The sequence below is a fragment of the Ciconia boyciana genome, chromosome 3 (assembly GCF_034638445.1).
Source record: "Ciconia boyciana chromosome 3, ASM3463844v1, whole genome shotgun sequence".
Taxonomy (NCBI): domain Eukaryota; kingdom Metazoa; phylum Chordata; class Aves; order Ciconiiformes; family Ciconiidae; genus Ciconia; species Ciconia boyciana.
This window is the reverse complement of record NC_132936.1, coordinates 92274509-92290833: the sequence shown is the minus strand read 5'-3', so window position 1 is coordinate 92290833 and position 16325 is coordinate 92274509. Positions and strand designations below refer to the sequence as shown.

Here is a 16325-nt window from a genome sequence, read left to right as displayed (position 1 = left end):
AGCTCGTTTTCAGAGTTGTTTATAAATATCAGACTGCCATTCAAGCCAATATTTTCTATCCTTCATCTGCAGCAATCTGTATATATTTGTTGATTGGGAGGATTAGAAAGAGGTGGGAGAATTTTAACAGAAGTTGTTAAACTGTTTCTCTAATGAGACAAACAAAGTTATGTATTTCTACTCCCCTGCTCCACCGTAATGCCCTTTACTCCTATGTATACACCACCCATCAAAATCCACAGCCTAGCTAAAAAGTTCTGACACTTCTGTCCTTTTAAAGCTAGTCCTGACATTCCAATTTGTATCTGGGAATGTGTCTTTTCCTGTCACCACAAATTACCAGGATGGTCAATTTTAAAGTGTTTTAATTATATAATTTTTGCAAGATTCAGTATCTTAGTGTCTGCCTGCTAAAGTCTTCCAAAATCCCCTCTCTATTAAAAATACTGCCCCTCCTGCTTACATTGCTCTATCCCCACAAACAACTCGGCAGGAAGGAATAACCATCAACCCAAATTCAGGAAGGACAGAACCTCTGCATAAGAGCTAGGCACGTGGAACCAGGAGATGGGAGGACAGTGGAAGTAGGGAAGGGATTGACCCTTATGCACAGATGCAAGGGAAGAAGATGTGAGCAGGCTTGATGCAGGAAAATTAGCTGGAATTTAGCAACAGGAGTTAATTTAATGTTTAGATTGCTCATTTGGGTATTGAAGCCTGCTTCTTTCCTCACAGATTTTTCAGTTTTATGCAGATTATATTTTTGTATTTTCAGAGATTACTTGAATACACTTAAAGATTTACATTTCAATGGATATACTGTTCTTACCAAAGGCAGTGTCAAAAAGCTTCCAACTTCTCTGTTGTTGCTTCATTAGATGCTACTCCTGTCTCTTCCTCCTATAAGGTTGTCAGCATATCCCAGCAATCCAACTGCTATACCATGCCACAAAATACCTTATTTACAATGCATATTCCTCTGCCAAAGTAGAGGCACCGTTGTAGTCTCAAGGTAAAATAACTACCGCAACTAAAAGTGAAGTTAATTCTCAGACAAAAATCTGAAACCTATCTGCAGCATAAACTACTTGATTATTCATCACTTTTGTTTGGAGAGGTGGGTTTTATTTTTGTCCTCACAAATTCCTTTAGGCACTCCTACAGATTCCTAACCTACTTGGGCTCTTGCTATTGTAACTTTTCTTCTTTGGGACTAGAAATATGTATTTTTAAGAGAGCTGTACAGCCCACTCTGCCATAAAATTAATGACTTTGTTGTCTTTGCTGTTGACCTTAGTGGATCTTATCTAAAAGACTCTGGAGACTGAGATGAGTATTCATCATGCCTGAGGGTGCATATAGACAAAACCAGAAGAAATATAGCCTCCCTCCCCACTAAAATCATACTGTGCAAGTAGGCAAGGGACATACAGGAATAGAGCAGCTACCATACAAATTACTGGTCTGCTCAGTCCACTATCTTATTCCTAACAACAGATTTTTCTATTCAGTCTGTATGACTTCTCTTACCACTAATTACTTTGCATATCATCAATAAGAAGCAAGTTAGAGCAGATATCATAACATTAACAATCCAACCTTTTCATTTAAGGCTTTCTTCAAACTGACTAGATTCTACCATTTACTTCTAGGCAAGATGACCAAACTGAGCAATGTATTACTATAAATTTGTATTACTGTAGCATTAGAAGCCCTAATCGCAAGCCAGGTATCTAGTATATTAAGAGTTATGCAGACATAAAATGACAACAACAAAATCTCACAGAAGACAGTTCTTCAGTTGTTGCATCTTTTGGTACAACATTGTTACAACATTTGGTACAATTGTTACAACAATACTGTTAGTGTTGTAACAGAACTGTAACTGTGGTGAGCATCACCTTCCTCTTATTTCATCTTTCCACTCCAAGTGTTTGGATTGAAGTAAAATACAATTCTGTATGCCACATATACAGTCTATGCGTGGATACACTGCTCCATTCTTTACCTTCACATTCCCATCTGGTTTTTAAACATCCAAGCAGAAAAGACCCCAGATACACTGCATCTTACCTTCTTCTGAACTGTGGTTATTCTTCCAAGGCCATCTGCTAGAGAGCCCCGAGCAAGCAAAGAACCATCTTAAACTTGATGAAGAGCAGTAATCTTTTGTATCTGGAGCGGCAACATGTGGGCTGCATCTGACATGCAGGACAATCAATAGCACTACTCTTTCCTTGTCCCTCTTTCACTCGCCATGTAGCTCTCCTACTGTTCAAGTCTTCCTTAAATTGGACTAACCCCTAACAATATTTGTAGGAGCCACGCATCCTTAAAAGAAGGAAACACCAAAGACTACACAGCCACATGCCATCCTCCAAATGAACACAGGCAAGTCATGCAAAAGCTGAAGAAAAGTGCCTTTGCAAGGACCACAGCACTGGGGAGAAATGATACGGCTGGACTTTACATCAAACTACAAAAGGCAGAACCTGCATTTTCTTTTTCCTTCACCCTCACTGTGGCACAGGCAGCTTTTAGTGGCAGAGATGCTTTTGTTTTTAATCTTTGTGATTACAGAAACATGTACTCTCAAAGAACCAATGAGTCACTTTAATGCTTCAAATGACAGGGAGCTTGTGAAATTAAAATTGATTAAGCTATTATTTGAAATCTGAACATTGAGAAGATTGGCCTAACCATTCTCTGGGGATAAATTTTAACCAAACTGAAACTATGCTTTAGTTCCCAAAAGACAGTTTATCAAATAATCCAAAAATAAAGACCACAAAGTAATACTGATGACCGTTCCCCAACAGAATTCATCATTAAAAACAGTGGCAAGAGTGCCTGAACAAGATTCTGTTCCTTAACGGTGGTCTGCCACATTGAAGACAGGATATTTATGGTGTGCATCTTGAGCACAGAAAAGGGGAGAAAAAAAGCAAACCAAAACATTCACCTTAATCTCCATCACATCTTGGACTAGTCTTTGCCTGAGTTTCAGATCTAATTTACCCAATCTCATAAAAAAACAGAAGTAAAGTCAAACTAAATCAAAGTATAAACCAAATCACATTAACTGAGGCAAAAAGGTAAAGTTAGAGGTTTCTAGAAAATACTTAGACCTTCATGAAAAAGATATATGTAAACACACATGATTAGGCTTTACTTAACTGGAACTGGAGATACACATAGAAGGAAGAAAGAATGGAACTTGTTTCTGATCACAATATCTTGATTAATACAATTTAAAAGGTTAGATTTAGTAAATATTACAACCAAGAGGAACATTCAAAAATTGTTCTGGTATCACAAGGATTTTTTTTTTTAAGATTCTAAATTACTGAAGTATTGATTTTGGTAAAATTGAAAAGCTTTCTTGATGAGAAGAATCCATTAGTGCTGTCATACACTTCTTGGCAATATAAATGAAATAAGGGAAAAAAATAAACAAGAATGTAAATATAGGGAAAAATACCCAGCAACACCAGTGTTACATTCCTGTACGTCACCTGGTACTAGTGCACCACTCAAGCACTAGAAAAACCAAGCAAGCAAAAAATGGTCTACGACACAGGAGCTGACCCACTCGTACGGCTAGAGAAAACCACCTTCTTAAAAGTCAATAAGGAGCTTTACTAGAATAGGAGAAACAGAGGAAGTGTTTATGAAAGCAACAAGATCCATCAGCCTCTTCTTCAGTAAAGACTTAAGCCTCAAGTCTTTTCTACCATCTCCTTCCTGCTTCTTCTTTGCTTCCTGCTGAAGATTTGAAACAATATTACTCATACCCTTACAGGTATCAGGGTTTCTCCTTGTGAAGATCATGACAGAGAGCTCTGCTGGCTAGAAAGCTAGTTTCACAACCTGTTTGGAGAAATGCTTCATAGATGCTGACTGTGGTGGCAGCAAAGGACCTTTGATCTTCCTTGCAGAGTATCACTGAGAATTCTGAACCCCATAATTAGAAATATCATACGTGGAAAACTAAGGTTGCAAAGTCAAAGAATGCAAAGTTAGAAAATCCCAAGAGTACATTACTTGTGCAACCATTATTCGCTTCCTTCACCCTCTGCATTACAATGTTGCCCAGCACCACCCCAAAGCGCTATGACAGAGCAGGACCTTCAGCTTTAGCCCAGAATTTCAAACAGATCCTCTCTTTTTGTTACTTCTCACCTCATTCACCCCACATACTCTTTGAGGCAAGAGGGCTATGAGAAATAATGTGACCATAATGCACTTATACATGCATCACCATTTTCTAAAGGCATTTTCCAACTTATGGATACTTGCTTTTGCAAGCATAACAGGCTTCAGGTTTTTGGGTTTGTCTGACTTTACTGTTATACTGTACAGAGTTTTTAAAAACTTAACTGGGAGGGGGGGAAGATTTTCAGACTAACAGTTTGCTTTTATTTACTATTTTTATGGTAGTGTCTAATATTCTAATATGAAAAAAAAATTTGGAATGAAGACTCAACACCTGTTCCCTTTGTTGAAGGCACAATACAAATATTCATACACACATAAAATTTCTACAGCAAAACAGTGAGAACCAGACTTGAAACATCTGGTATTTCAAAGGGACAGAATAATAATAATAAAAAAACCCAACAAAAAACCCCCCCAAAAAAACATACACCAAGCCCTACATTTTAGACTTTCCCAGCAAAGACATGAAGAAGTATTTATTTTTAGAAAGTTCTCTAAGATGACTTAAAAATAAAAATTAATTGCCATCTAAATGCATCTAAACAACTTTGCAGAGACCTAAGCAAGTCACACCTAGTTGCAGTGACCACAGCTCGTCATCAGCACTTGTATCTCTACAGAAAGTCAGCTGCTGTTTGCATGTAACCACAGAAAAGTTCACTTAGCTCATTCAGAATGAACCCCAGCACAGTAACTCACTATATCAGTCCATTTAATTTCTTATCTAACTTGTTCCCTGTTGACCTTTATGATAGAAATCAAAGAAGTGTATCAGACTTGGTGAGCTTTCTTCTATTATTCAGTGCAAGTAAACAACATTAATGCAACATTTACTTAGTTAAGTTGTATGTTGTTGTCCCACACGTAGTGGGGGTTGAAACCCTTAATGTGGCTCCCCCGCATTCATGAGATACTAGTCATCAAGTTTTAAGAGTATTGTGCAACTTGCACAATTTCAAAGGTAAGTATAACAGTATTTCAAATTACTTTTGCTAAACATACATTTCAGTAAAATGGTCTCACATAAAAAGCTACTATGGCCATGAAGATACGATTTAGTTTGAGTATTCAACTATCACTTTCACATTTTCAGAGCTTTAGGTATTAAACTGTGCTGTTAAATTGTAGGCTCAGCCTGTAAATGGCTTCTCTCCCCCCTTTAAAAAAAGAAAACAAAACACAAAACAAAAAGGAGTAAAACATTCAACAGTTCACTAGCCTCTCAGAAGAAAAATCTCACAGTTGCTTACAAAAATTATTAACTAACTGTGCTCTTGTGGACTTAACTAGTGGCAGAACCATAAGACAAACATTTGTTTCTACACCTGACTTTTCCATAAAAGTCAATGAAACCCAAGTAAAGGTATAAATATATCTTGTCACCCTGGCCAACTCTGTCCATTTATAATCATCTCATTTTATCTTGGCAGTGTGTTTTCTGAAGCTTTACTGTGTCTTGATTTAACCCTTAAACTATGAAGAAGCTAGTCGTCTTGTCAGCCAGTTCCAGCTACTCCTGTTACACTCGTCTCACCAGCAGTCACCATGCTGGATCAGTATCTTTGCTCAATAACATTATGAATGTAAATACAGAACGTTGTAAAATATTATAACCAATGCTTATCTTCATGAATGTCATCCAGAAATCTGTCTTATTTAACATAACACTAGAAATAGATCTCTCCTTCAGCATGAACTTTACCTGAGCTTGTACTTTGTAGTTGCACCTCATTCTGCCATCCTGCTTCACACAAAACCCTCCCCTATATAGGTGGTGCTTCAAAGCTGCTCTCACTGCTCTACCCAGACACATCCATCAATACCAGCTATCTGCTTTCACTAGCTATTAACTGGTCTGCTTTGCAGTGAGAGGAAATCATTTAAAAACAGTCCTCCATCCAACACCTGAATACAATTCTCCCTACATCTCCATTTAAGTTCAGACTTGAGTTTATTTGGGAAATTCACCTTGCTATCACACAAAAAAACAAACCAACCAACCAACCACAGGATATACCTTCAGACCACTGCCACCCCTGTAAGCGCTGTACCCGTGGGGATAGCATGTCTCTGCAGCATGGCTATTAGGCACAGACCACCCAATTAGTTCAGTTTTACCACTGAGGAGGGAGAGGCAGCCAGTTCTCCCCGAGATGGTTCAAATCTTGAGAAAGTATATTTACTCTGCCTTGATCATGATAAGGGGGGGGGGGGGGTAAAGAAGTGATGCTTTTTCTTTGTTTTGTGGGTTGTTTGGGTTGGTTTTTTTTCCCCAAAAAAGTAACATTTGTATGCAGGAGGGTGAAAGCCTGTGGTGTTTTACATCATTATGAAAAGCCAGAACAGGCACCAGGTGACCTGATCCACAGCAATCCTGTCAATGAGGGTGAGGAACAGGAGGAAGAACTGGTCAGAGCATGGCTGAGCCTCGGGGACTCAGCCTCGCTGGCAAGAAGCGAAGGAGAACTTGATGGCAGATTCTGCATGGCAGAGGGAAATTTCTTTTTAAGTGCCAGTTCCCTCTCCTACCCCAAATTATGTCTCAAGACTTGGGCAGAGGACCAGAATTTCTTCTATAAGAAGTCATCTAGCTTAGAAGACTATAAACTAAAGCAGCATACCTAATTACGAAAAGCTGAGAGCAAAACATGTTTTGCCATGAACCATGGCTTTCTTTGGTTACAGTAAAGCTGATATAAGTGGTTTGGAACAGTTCTAGACGCCTCTTTGAAGTCAATGTGACATTTAGCCACAGCAGTCAAATAGGGATGGTGCGGAGCCACGCTGCCCCAGGGAAAGAGTGGCTCTGAGCTGCCTCTTAGGTGATATCCATCTCTTCCCTTTCCAAAATTCACCCAGGCCACCTCCTGGTGATTCTGGCTGGCTTTACCGATCACAGAGGAGAGGCAGAACCACAGAGGTTGTTTCTGCAGCCTGGTTTTCACTTCTGTGGATGCACAAAGTGCTCCCAGGAGAACAGTAACTGTGATTATCTTTAATCTAAGGAGGGGATAGGCCCCATTGTTTCCTTCCCAGATACCGTTGGCTTATGCTGAGGCCAGGAAAAATTGTTCCCTTCAGTACTATCCTACCGACCGAAGAACCTGCTCAGTTCCTCTCCTCTGCACTCTGTAATAAAAAACAAATGTTAAAAGAAAGGAGTGCCCTGAACATAGGAGTTTTCTCTTACTTTTCTGAATGCTTCTGCTGAAAGACTATTTTTAACATGCCGTCGAGCTAAAGCAAATCTTAACGCTAACACTAAAAAAGGCTGGACCCTTTCAGTACAAGAAACTTTAAAAATAAATCCTTGTGACAGTAATCGCCTGCTGATACATGCTTTTATGTTTAGCCAGCTGCTAAAGATGCCACATCTGTCACTTCTTGCTTCCACAAATGTGCTTTCCTTTTCTGTAGGGAAGGAGAAAATTCTGCTCCTGGAATTGCGCTGAGTATCATGATGCCTTTTTTGGTATCTCTGTCATTGCCCCTAAACATCTGAACCACAGCACATGGATTATAAGATTTCTGGTACTGTGTGTCTTAAGAATTGCTCAGCTTTAGATTTTCATACCTTAAAGCCTCTGATTTTTTCCCCTATACTTTGCTGAACAACGTTACATATTTATAACCTATATGTAACTGAAAGTAATGGTCTACACATGCGTAATTTCACTCCCGGGAGCTCTCCTTGCCTCCCTCCCCCAAGTATTTTTCAAAGGGAAGTACGAGATCAGGATCACATTTGTTACATCAAACACTTCATAATAAGCCCTCTTCCTATTTTTAAAGCGTAACAACAATCTACAGTGATGCAAGTCCCAAATTAATTACTTCCTCTATTTTGGTCTCTTTTTAATTTCAACTGAAAATTAATCAAGCCCCTCTTCTTAATCTACCGCCCGCATTTCTTCCTCAGCAACCCAATCCAAATTCTTATTTGACTTTCCGACCCGACCTCTCTGTCCGACAACCAGCACCACACCGGGCCGTCGCCTTTCTCCCCAGCCCGGTATTTGCCCTAGGCCTAGGTGCAGCCCCGGCCCCGGCGCGTTGAAGCGCACGGTTATTTTTAAACCTTGCAGAAAGACGCAGCAAAAGGAGATATCCCGCACAAAAAATGCCCGCGCTGTTTCGGGGCGATGTAGGTATGCCTTCTGCCTCCGAGACAGGGCATAAAATCAGGTATGTCAAAATAGGCAGGGAAGAAAACCGAAACCGGTTATAGGGGCGAATTTCAGTGATGCAGAAACACCCCGAGACGGTCTTAGCAACGAGATTGCTCCGGCATAAATCCCCCAGGCAGCCAAACACGAGGATTAATGGATACTCTCCCAGGCCACCCCGAAATGCCTCCTCTCTCGCCCAGGCTCCCTCCCTGCCCTCCGAGCGGGCGCGGTGCGGCACCGCCGCCGCTCCACGGGGAAGAGGGGCCGTGCCGGGCCCCTCGCCGCCCCCCGGCCCCGGCCGCGCAGCCCGCTCCGCTCCGCGCCCCGCTCCGCGCACACGCCGCCCCCGCTCCCCGACTTACGGCGCGGCCGGCCGCTCCCCCGCCGCTCCTCCCTCCCTCCCTAGCTACCTCCCTCCCGCCGGTGCGGAGCCGGGAGGGCAGCGGGGCCGCCCCTCCGCGACTCGGGGCGAGCGCGGCACCTGTGAGCGCCTGCCAGTGCGCGGGCGGGCGGCGGCGGCGCCCCGTGTCCCGGGGGCGCGGCGCGGGGCCGCGGGCGGCGAGCGGGAGCCGCGGGGAGGCGGCGCTGCCGGCGGGGCTGCGGGCGGGGAGGGCGGGCTGCAGGGAAATCCTGGCACCGCGGAGCGCCGCCTGGGAGGCGGGCAGGGCACGGGAGGCGAGACGAGTAACAGCCACGGTAACAATAAAGGGGGTGGTCCCCCCTTTTCTTTTGAGCTCATTGCGGGGAGCGCCGGGAGGCCCCCCCCACCCCGGCAGTGCCCCGCTGCAGCCCTCGGGTGGGCAGCCCCCCCCGCCCCCGAGCACGGCCACCTGGGCGAGGTGCTTAAAAGCTGATTATTTTTCACCCAAACCCTCTTCCCCCTCACCTCCTCGACGCCCCGGTCCGCCAGGGGTGAGGCTTTCGGCCCGCTTTCCGCAGCAGCGCCCGCCGCACTCATTCATTCTGTCTTTCCTCCATTACTTGCGCGGTTTTAAGGAGCGCTCAGGCTTTCCCGACTCCACGGGCTGCGAGCTGCAGGTAAACGGCAAACACTGCGAGAGCTGCCGAGGCGCGGGGGCGTCTCCCCCCGCCCAGCGGCGGGGCCGGAGCGGGGCAGCGGCGCGGAGCTGCTGCGCGGAGCATCCAGCATCGCCTCCGCGGCACCCGCCGGGGCCAAGAGCCCTTTAACGACAGATTTAAGGGCACCTGCCCATCTGTTTTATACAAGTGAAACTGCCTTGCCCAGGACGTGAAAGGGCTCAAGGCCGGGAAGCCCATAAATACTGAGCTGATGTTCAATTTTTTTACAAGTTCCTTGGTTAATCCAGATAGAGAGCCCGGTATTGTTTCACTTCTCCCAGTGACATCCTCCCAGAGGTTTCTGTTGGCAGGTACCTGAACTCAACGCTTCGCGTCTGACAGTTTTACCGAAGGGTCATTTTTCAAAATGTTACGTTTGGCACTGCCATACAAGCACTGCATGTGCATTTATTGAAATATTAAGTGTGGTACACCCACCCAGGCTAAGGTCTTTTTATAAATATTTGCATAATTTTCATTACATATGGCATTTTTAAATAAGTGTAAACAGTGGATGCATTGTCTATAAATGTATACGTAGTTTAAAATATGTTCACATACCCACATCCGGGTGAGAGAATTTTCCCCTTTGCTCTCTTTGCATTGTTAGCATTGGAGCGCTTTAATCCTAAAGCACTTTACTACAGGGCAATTGTATTTTCTTTTCTGTAAATACAATGCCCAAATTCAGAGAACATTTTCATTTCAAGGTGTCAAGACTCTAATATTCAGCATGCCGGCAGACTCCTGTGCCCTTACACATACAGCGTGATGTCTCTGGGCAAGAAACATCATGTCATACACAGCAGTTTATACCCTGATCCTGCTATCTGAAATAAAACTTACGCAGAAAATACTGCCCTTTCACATGAAATTTCTCACTGCTGAAGTATTTTCAAGTCTGTGAAAATCCTTTTAGCCATTTGATTTATATAACATGATTTTTTTAAAAAAACCAAGCCCTCCATATGTCAGTTTAACAGCTGAGGGTGAAGTTGCTTGCTCCGTTGGAGCAAAGGCTTTGCGCAAACAGTCCTTCCCCTTGCCGGCGTGCAGCCCCCGGCTGGGAGCAGGCACGGACCGAGCAGGTGGTTGGAGGGAACAGCCCCGCCGCTGCCCAAGGGAGCAGGATGGCTCTGTGCCATGGCCTCTGACGGTACTGAAGATATGGCCAGAGACTGCACAGTTCCAGTAATTCTTAATTGCTATTGCAGAAGCCAAAGTAAATTTGAGAGCAGCCCAGAGGCTGCTCCCAGTTTATGCAAAAGGACAGTCAGAGAAAACAGCTATTATAAAGTTTGTGTAAGCAAAAGAAAAAAGAATTCTGTAATAAATCCTGGCTTCTTTGGATACATTTCCAACTTCGCAATTATTCAATTATTTATCCTGAGTGAATGCACTCCACGCTACCTTTAATCTACCGACTCTACTCTTGAGACTACTTTCTCATTTAGGAACCTAATTTAAGTGGTATAAAACTTTTTAAAAGGGACACTCAAGGGATGACGTTGCTCATACTTCTTTTTAGTGCAGAAAGGACACGTGTGTGGGCATGCATGTGTGTGGCTCCATGTGCTGAAGCTGAGGAAAATCCACACAACTGTTTCTGAGGACAAAACAGACAGACACACAGATTAATCTGCTATAATAACAGGCTGGCAACATTTTCCAGCGGCACACTCAAAAGCTTGTCCCAGTCATGTCACACATCCCTGCCTCTTCTGAATACTTTCCCTGGTTCTTCTTTTTCAGAGCTGGGTTTCAAACCTCTGTGTGCCACTGTACTGTGCCACCGTTGGTTTAACTCAAGTTTCTCTCTTGTGTTCTTTCATATTGTGACCTCCTGCACCTCTGACCTGTGGCACCTGCTCCAGCTTTTCCTCTTCAGTTTTCCTTTGTCTTTATCCCTTCTGAGATTCATGCTTTTTTTTTCACTGTGGTGAGGAGATGACCTGCTTCTCTTTAGCCCTAAAAGCCTATTCAGCCCAAAGCTGCAGCCACACTATTTCTGCGGTTCTTGTATCATTGCTCTTACCTTTTCCAATCTCATGTTAGCCACCCCAAGGTTATCAAAGGCAGGCTGAATTCCCCAGTACAAGGAGCACATTCTTTACCCTGCACTGCGCTCCAGTGTACCGTCATAGGCCATAATGATAGTGGTTTGTTCTCTTATGAAGAAGCAAAGGACATATTAATAGGAAAATGTTATGTGTACACATAACTACAGTTAGCGTTTTGAGGCAGTAACAGTTTAGAGAAAAGTTTCAGTTTCGCTGCAGAAAAAATGCCGACCCCTTCCCCAGCTTAGTATGTTATGAGAAACCCTGGAAGACAGAAGTGTAGGGGCCAGAGGCAGAACCAAGGTTCCTAGGAGAACCTCAATTCTGAATATCTTCAACTTCTTAGCAGTTAAAGTATCAGCATTATTAATAACATGCAGTTTTTGAATTCATCACCAGGAAGGAGTGATGGGATCCTCTGCTGTTTGGTCTCTTTCCACCACAGATTTATGCTGTCTCTCCTGTCATTTCAAATCTCTCTCCTTAGGAACTAAAACTGGAGTTTAAAGCATGGTCTTAAGATTCCTAAATGGCAGGCATGCTTGAATACTTAAATACTTGAATACTTATGTCCCTGTGATATCTAGAGAATGTAAGTATCTGTTTAAGTGCTTTGCTGAATCAGGATGACTTCTATTTGTCATAATATTGGGTTTATTTATATATGCCCAGCTCAAGTCCATGGTGCTTTTGCATTTCTTTCAGCTGGAGATAGATCATGAATTTAGTGAGGATTGTTAAGCAGTCTGTTATGCTTTGAAATTGCTGTTTAAAAGCTGTACTTTGACAAAGGTTTTGTGATCCTTAATGTACATGATTAACATAAGCTCTGGAAGCTAAGAAGTTAAACTATTTAATGTAAACACTCTTCATACTACCACCATAAACAAGAAAACATTACTAAAACCTTTTTCAAAACCTGCCTCATACTGTTTTCCAGGGTTCCTGAAGATTGCATTCTGAAATACTATTGCTAAATAGTGTTTAGCAATACTATATAGGAACAGTCTAAATATTTGTCTCTTTTTTAATAATTCCCGTGGATTACCAATGCACACATCCAAACACAACATTTCTGATAAGTTACTTTATAGAGCGACAGAACTGTAGGGTCAGAAGGGACTTTGGGGTCATCTCCTCCACGTTGTGCCCTGATGCAGGATCAAGCACTTAACTTTTAAAACCTTCCAAAATCTCTGGACCTCGCCATGCTCTTTCCCAGGGGAGACACAACCCCTTTAGAGTTCCCTGAAACAGGCTGCTACGTAGCGCATACAAACTCACCTCCTCAGCCACCTTTCACAGTCCCTCCCAGATCCCTGTGGTACTGTGGGCAAGTTGGGCAACCACATGCCTACGCTATTGCTACACGTGTTCATTTATCCTCTGTTCCTAAAATCATCCGCTGATGGAAATTCCACAACCTCCCGAGGTAGCTCCATAGTCTCATCCCTTCATTATTTGTCTTTTTTCTATTTTCCCAACAGATACACAACTTACATCTGTCTTTGCTGCAAATTAGTCTGCGTTCTTCTCTCACTGAGCCCTGAGAACAGTGAGACCATCTTCTCTATAACAATCTTATTTGGAGGCTGCTATTTTCCCCAGCCGTGTAGTTTTTTCTCACCGTTCGCTCTTACCAAGTTGAAACAATGATCAGGGCTACATAATACAGCTTCTTTTCATGGAAATTATTATGCAGCATTGGAAAGAAAGAACATTATCTGACTGAGGGAAAAATTTTCTGCAACTTGTTTGCCACAGATTATTTCTATAACTGTCACTTTGGGAATTTCTATAAATAAAATCACTATCACTCTTCTGAGAAGTAAGCATTTACTACCATTTTTTAAACAATGAAAAAATACAGATCTGTTTTTCATCTAAATTCTTTATATATTTGAAATCACTCAGAGAAGAAAGTCCAAAGAAATGTGGTTAGGTTTGACGAAAAGAAGCCTCCCAGTGGGATATTTAACAGAATACCTAGAAAACAGTGTTGAAAGACTTATAATATTTGGAACCCATTTTTCGGGCTCTCGTTCCATGACCTCTGAGCTCCAGAGGACCTTACTTGGCTTTAACTCATTATCCTCTGTGGTGATAACACTTTGGACCCAGGGGAGAAAAGAAGGACTAATTGACCCACAGTTTGAGCAAGGCTTTTGCCTGACCTTGTAGGTATTAATGATGGATGTCTGACTTTCGATTTTTTTTGGTATTCAAACACTGCACAAGATTTGGCTTTCCTAGTCTGCCTTTTCCTACTGCATTAGGAAATGCCAAGCGGAAGCACACCTGTGTGTGGGCACCAACCTCCCCTCCCCACCCCCCAGTCTTCCCAGGCTGCCCAGTACTGCCTGGGGGAGTGCATGGGGTGAAGTAGTGATTCAGCTGGTGAAAGGAGGTGGTAGTTCACATATGGTCCCAAAGGGCTTTTCCTTTCTTTTGTCATCTGCTCTCTCTTCGTCCCCTAAGCTCAGAGTGCTTTTCTCTGCAGAATTCCCCAGGGAGAAGAGGACAAAAATTCCACAGCGTTTGGCAGGAGGGGATGCAAACAAGTCTCTAGTGCCAGATAAATGCCAGTGTCTGTGATCACCAGCAGCTTCAAATACATCATTAATTAATTTTTAATAAAAGGAAGTTAATGGCTGTTTTAAGCTTACAAGGGGAAAAGTAAACCAAAAGTCACATGAAAGGGTATTGCAGTAGCTCGTATAAATGTAATAAATGGATACAGCATAGATTAAATATTACTTTTAGTAATAGTTGCTCACTTTACAAAGAAAAAGAAGAGGAAAAGAACAATGAGAGCTCTTCAAAATGTTGTCTGGCTTAATAGGAAAATTTGCGCATCACTATCAGCATTTAGGGACTAATTCTGAAACTGCTGAGTACTCTTCCCTTCCATTAACTACTGTGGGAGTTGAGAGCACCTGGCATCTTGAGGAATCAGGCTCTTCGGCAGTTTTAATTTAGTCTGACAATAACGCTGAATAAAAATATTCTTGGGGATAGCCCGCAATTATATAGCATGAGCTCATTTCTTCATTATAAAATGTGAGCTGAAACCATTCATAACTGCCAGCCAATATTACAACAGGCAATTCCAGTTTTTCTTTGCATGGGAAAAGCACTAGCAAGCTTTAATGAGTTTCAAAAATAGCTGCCACATCAGAAAATTGTAATTGTGCTTGTTTTTCTAATGTGAATACCTGTTCAGCAGACATCGCTTAAACAATGGCATCCAAATAGACCAGGGCATGTAAAATAGCTACTTTTATTTGTCAGCTGCACGCCCATTGTTTTCAGTCAGAGCCTGCAGAGCAGCTTCAGCTGTACATTCCTGGGAAGTGAATAATATCAGTTGAGATTACGCTACAGTACCACATCTATTACAAGCACATTATAAAGATTGAATATAACCTAATTAGGAAATGCTGAAGTTGGCTGGGTGTGGATGTGGGCCGGTAAAGAGTCATTTTACATGACCTTCACTTACTGAAAATGAGAGTTCACAGAGGATAAAGCAAAGGTAACCGTGTAGATTTCAGTCCCAAATCCAGATATCACATAGGCATCTCATATTCCTCATACCCTTACCGCTAAGTTAAACAATTGCTCCCCAAGTTTCACTTTAGTGAAACTCTTTTGTAAACACTTTGCGAATCCAGCACGACCAACCAAATTTGGTCACATTCTTATTTTTGACGCAGATGAGAATTGGAGCTCTATTCTGGCTTTTAGTGCTGGAAGGAAGAGGTTGCAGAGGGAGGCAGCCAGAGCTTCTCCCAGGAAGCAGTTCTTCTGCGTGTCCTCACAGAAGGTTGTGTTTCCCCAGCATCGCCTACTACAGAGCCCCTTCCCCCCACCACATGAGAAAAGAGAGCTTAGCAAGCCAGCTGTCTCCTTTGGGTCCTTGCACACTCCCTCGGCTAGGTATCAATAAAGCAGCAAAAGACCGCAAATACCTGTAGACCACAGTGTCCTACCTGGATGATGGGACAATTCCAGCTGTAATGTACCTTCAGTTTTTCTTCACTTTTGGATTGGGATGGGATGTATTTAGAGGACCAAAAGATCTTCTGGGTTTTTTTACAGATTCCTTAAAGGCTCATCTTCACTGGACAAGTGAAGGGGCAAGCTCTTCCAACAGCTTCATGGGACCTACCTCTTCTTGTAGATCTGGCTCTTTTGACATCCCTTCTGGTCTGCAAGACAGGGTTGTTTCATTGCTCTCTGCTTCCAGCCTTACCACAGCATCACTGATCAGCATTATGGGATTTCACAGCTATAAAAATCTGTATCAGCTGCCCCTGTGTCTGCACGTTGTTGTTAGCCAGGCATGCTGCTGGCTAACAAGTCACTGACAAAATGCCTTCAAACATGTCTCATGTCTTGCATTTACCTCCTGGTTCCAAAATGAAAGTTGCATTAATGCCAACAGCTGGAACAGATCAGTGCTCCAAGTTGGATTCATGCCTTACCACTGATTGGAACAGAGGTTGCAGAGAGAAGACTTCAGCATGCCAAGCTGAAAGCAGTTTACTATGTTTATGGGACAAAGTCTCATCTGTACAGGTACTCACAAAGGACAGACCAGTTTTCCCACAGTCCACCACAGAATGGTGCCATTGAGCATGCAGTTAAAACCAGTAAATATAACCTCAGACATCACGGTATGTCCCATAACTGAATACACTACCAGAATAGATACACTTGAGCATAGCTCTGCTGTTCCATGTGCTTAGACCTGGGCTAAAAATCAACAATTACCCATTTTCTTTGCCATGAATAT

The 16325-nt window shown here is 42.8% G+C and overlaps 1 protein-coding gene across 8 annotated transcripts in view; it reads right to left on the bottom strand.

Moving 5' to 3' along the window:
* CDC42EP3 (CDC42 effector protein 3) overlaps positions 1–15856 on the bottom strand; it is a 34739-nt gene extending 18883 nt beyond the window's left edge. For 2 of the 8 annotated variants that reach the window (XM_072856592.1, XM_072856595.1), the window contains exon 1: positions 9274–9461. The gene's annotated coding sequence lies outside the window, so the exon portion shown is untranslated. Of the gene's footprint in view, positions 1–8749; positions 9001–9273; positions 9462–15698 lie in introns of those variants that run through there. The other 6 variants (XM_072856588.1, XM_072856590.1, XM_072856597.1 and 3 more) reach the window with 5 other exon arrangements.
* Between the last annotated feature and the right edge of the window lie 469 nt (positions 15857–16325).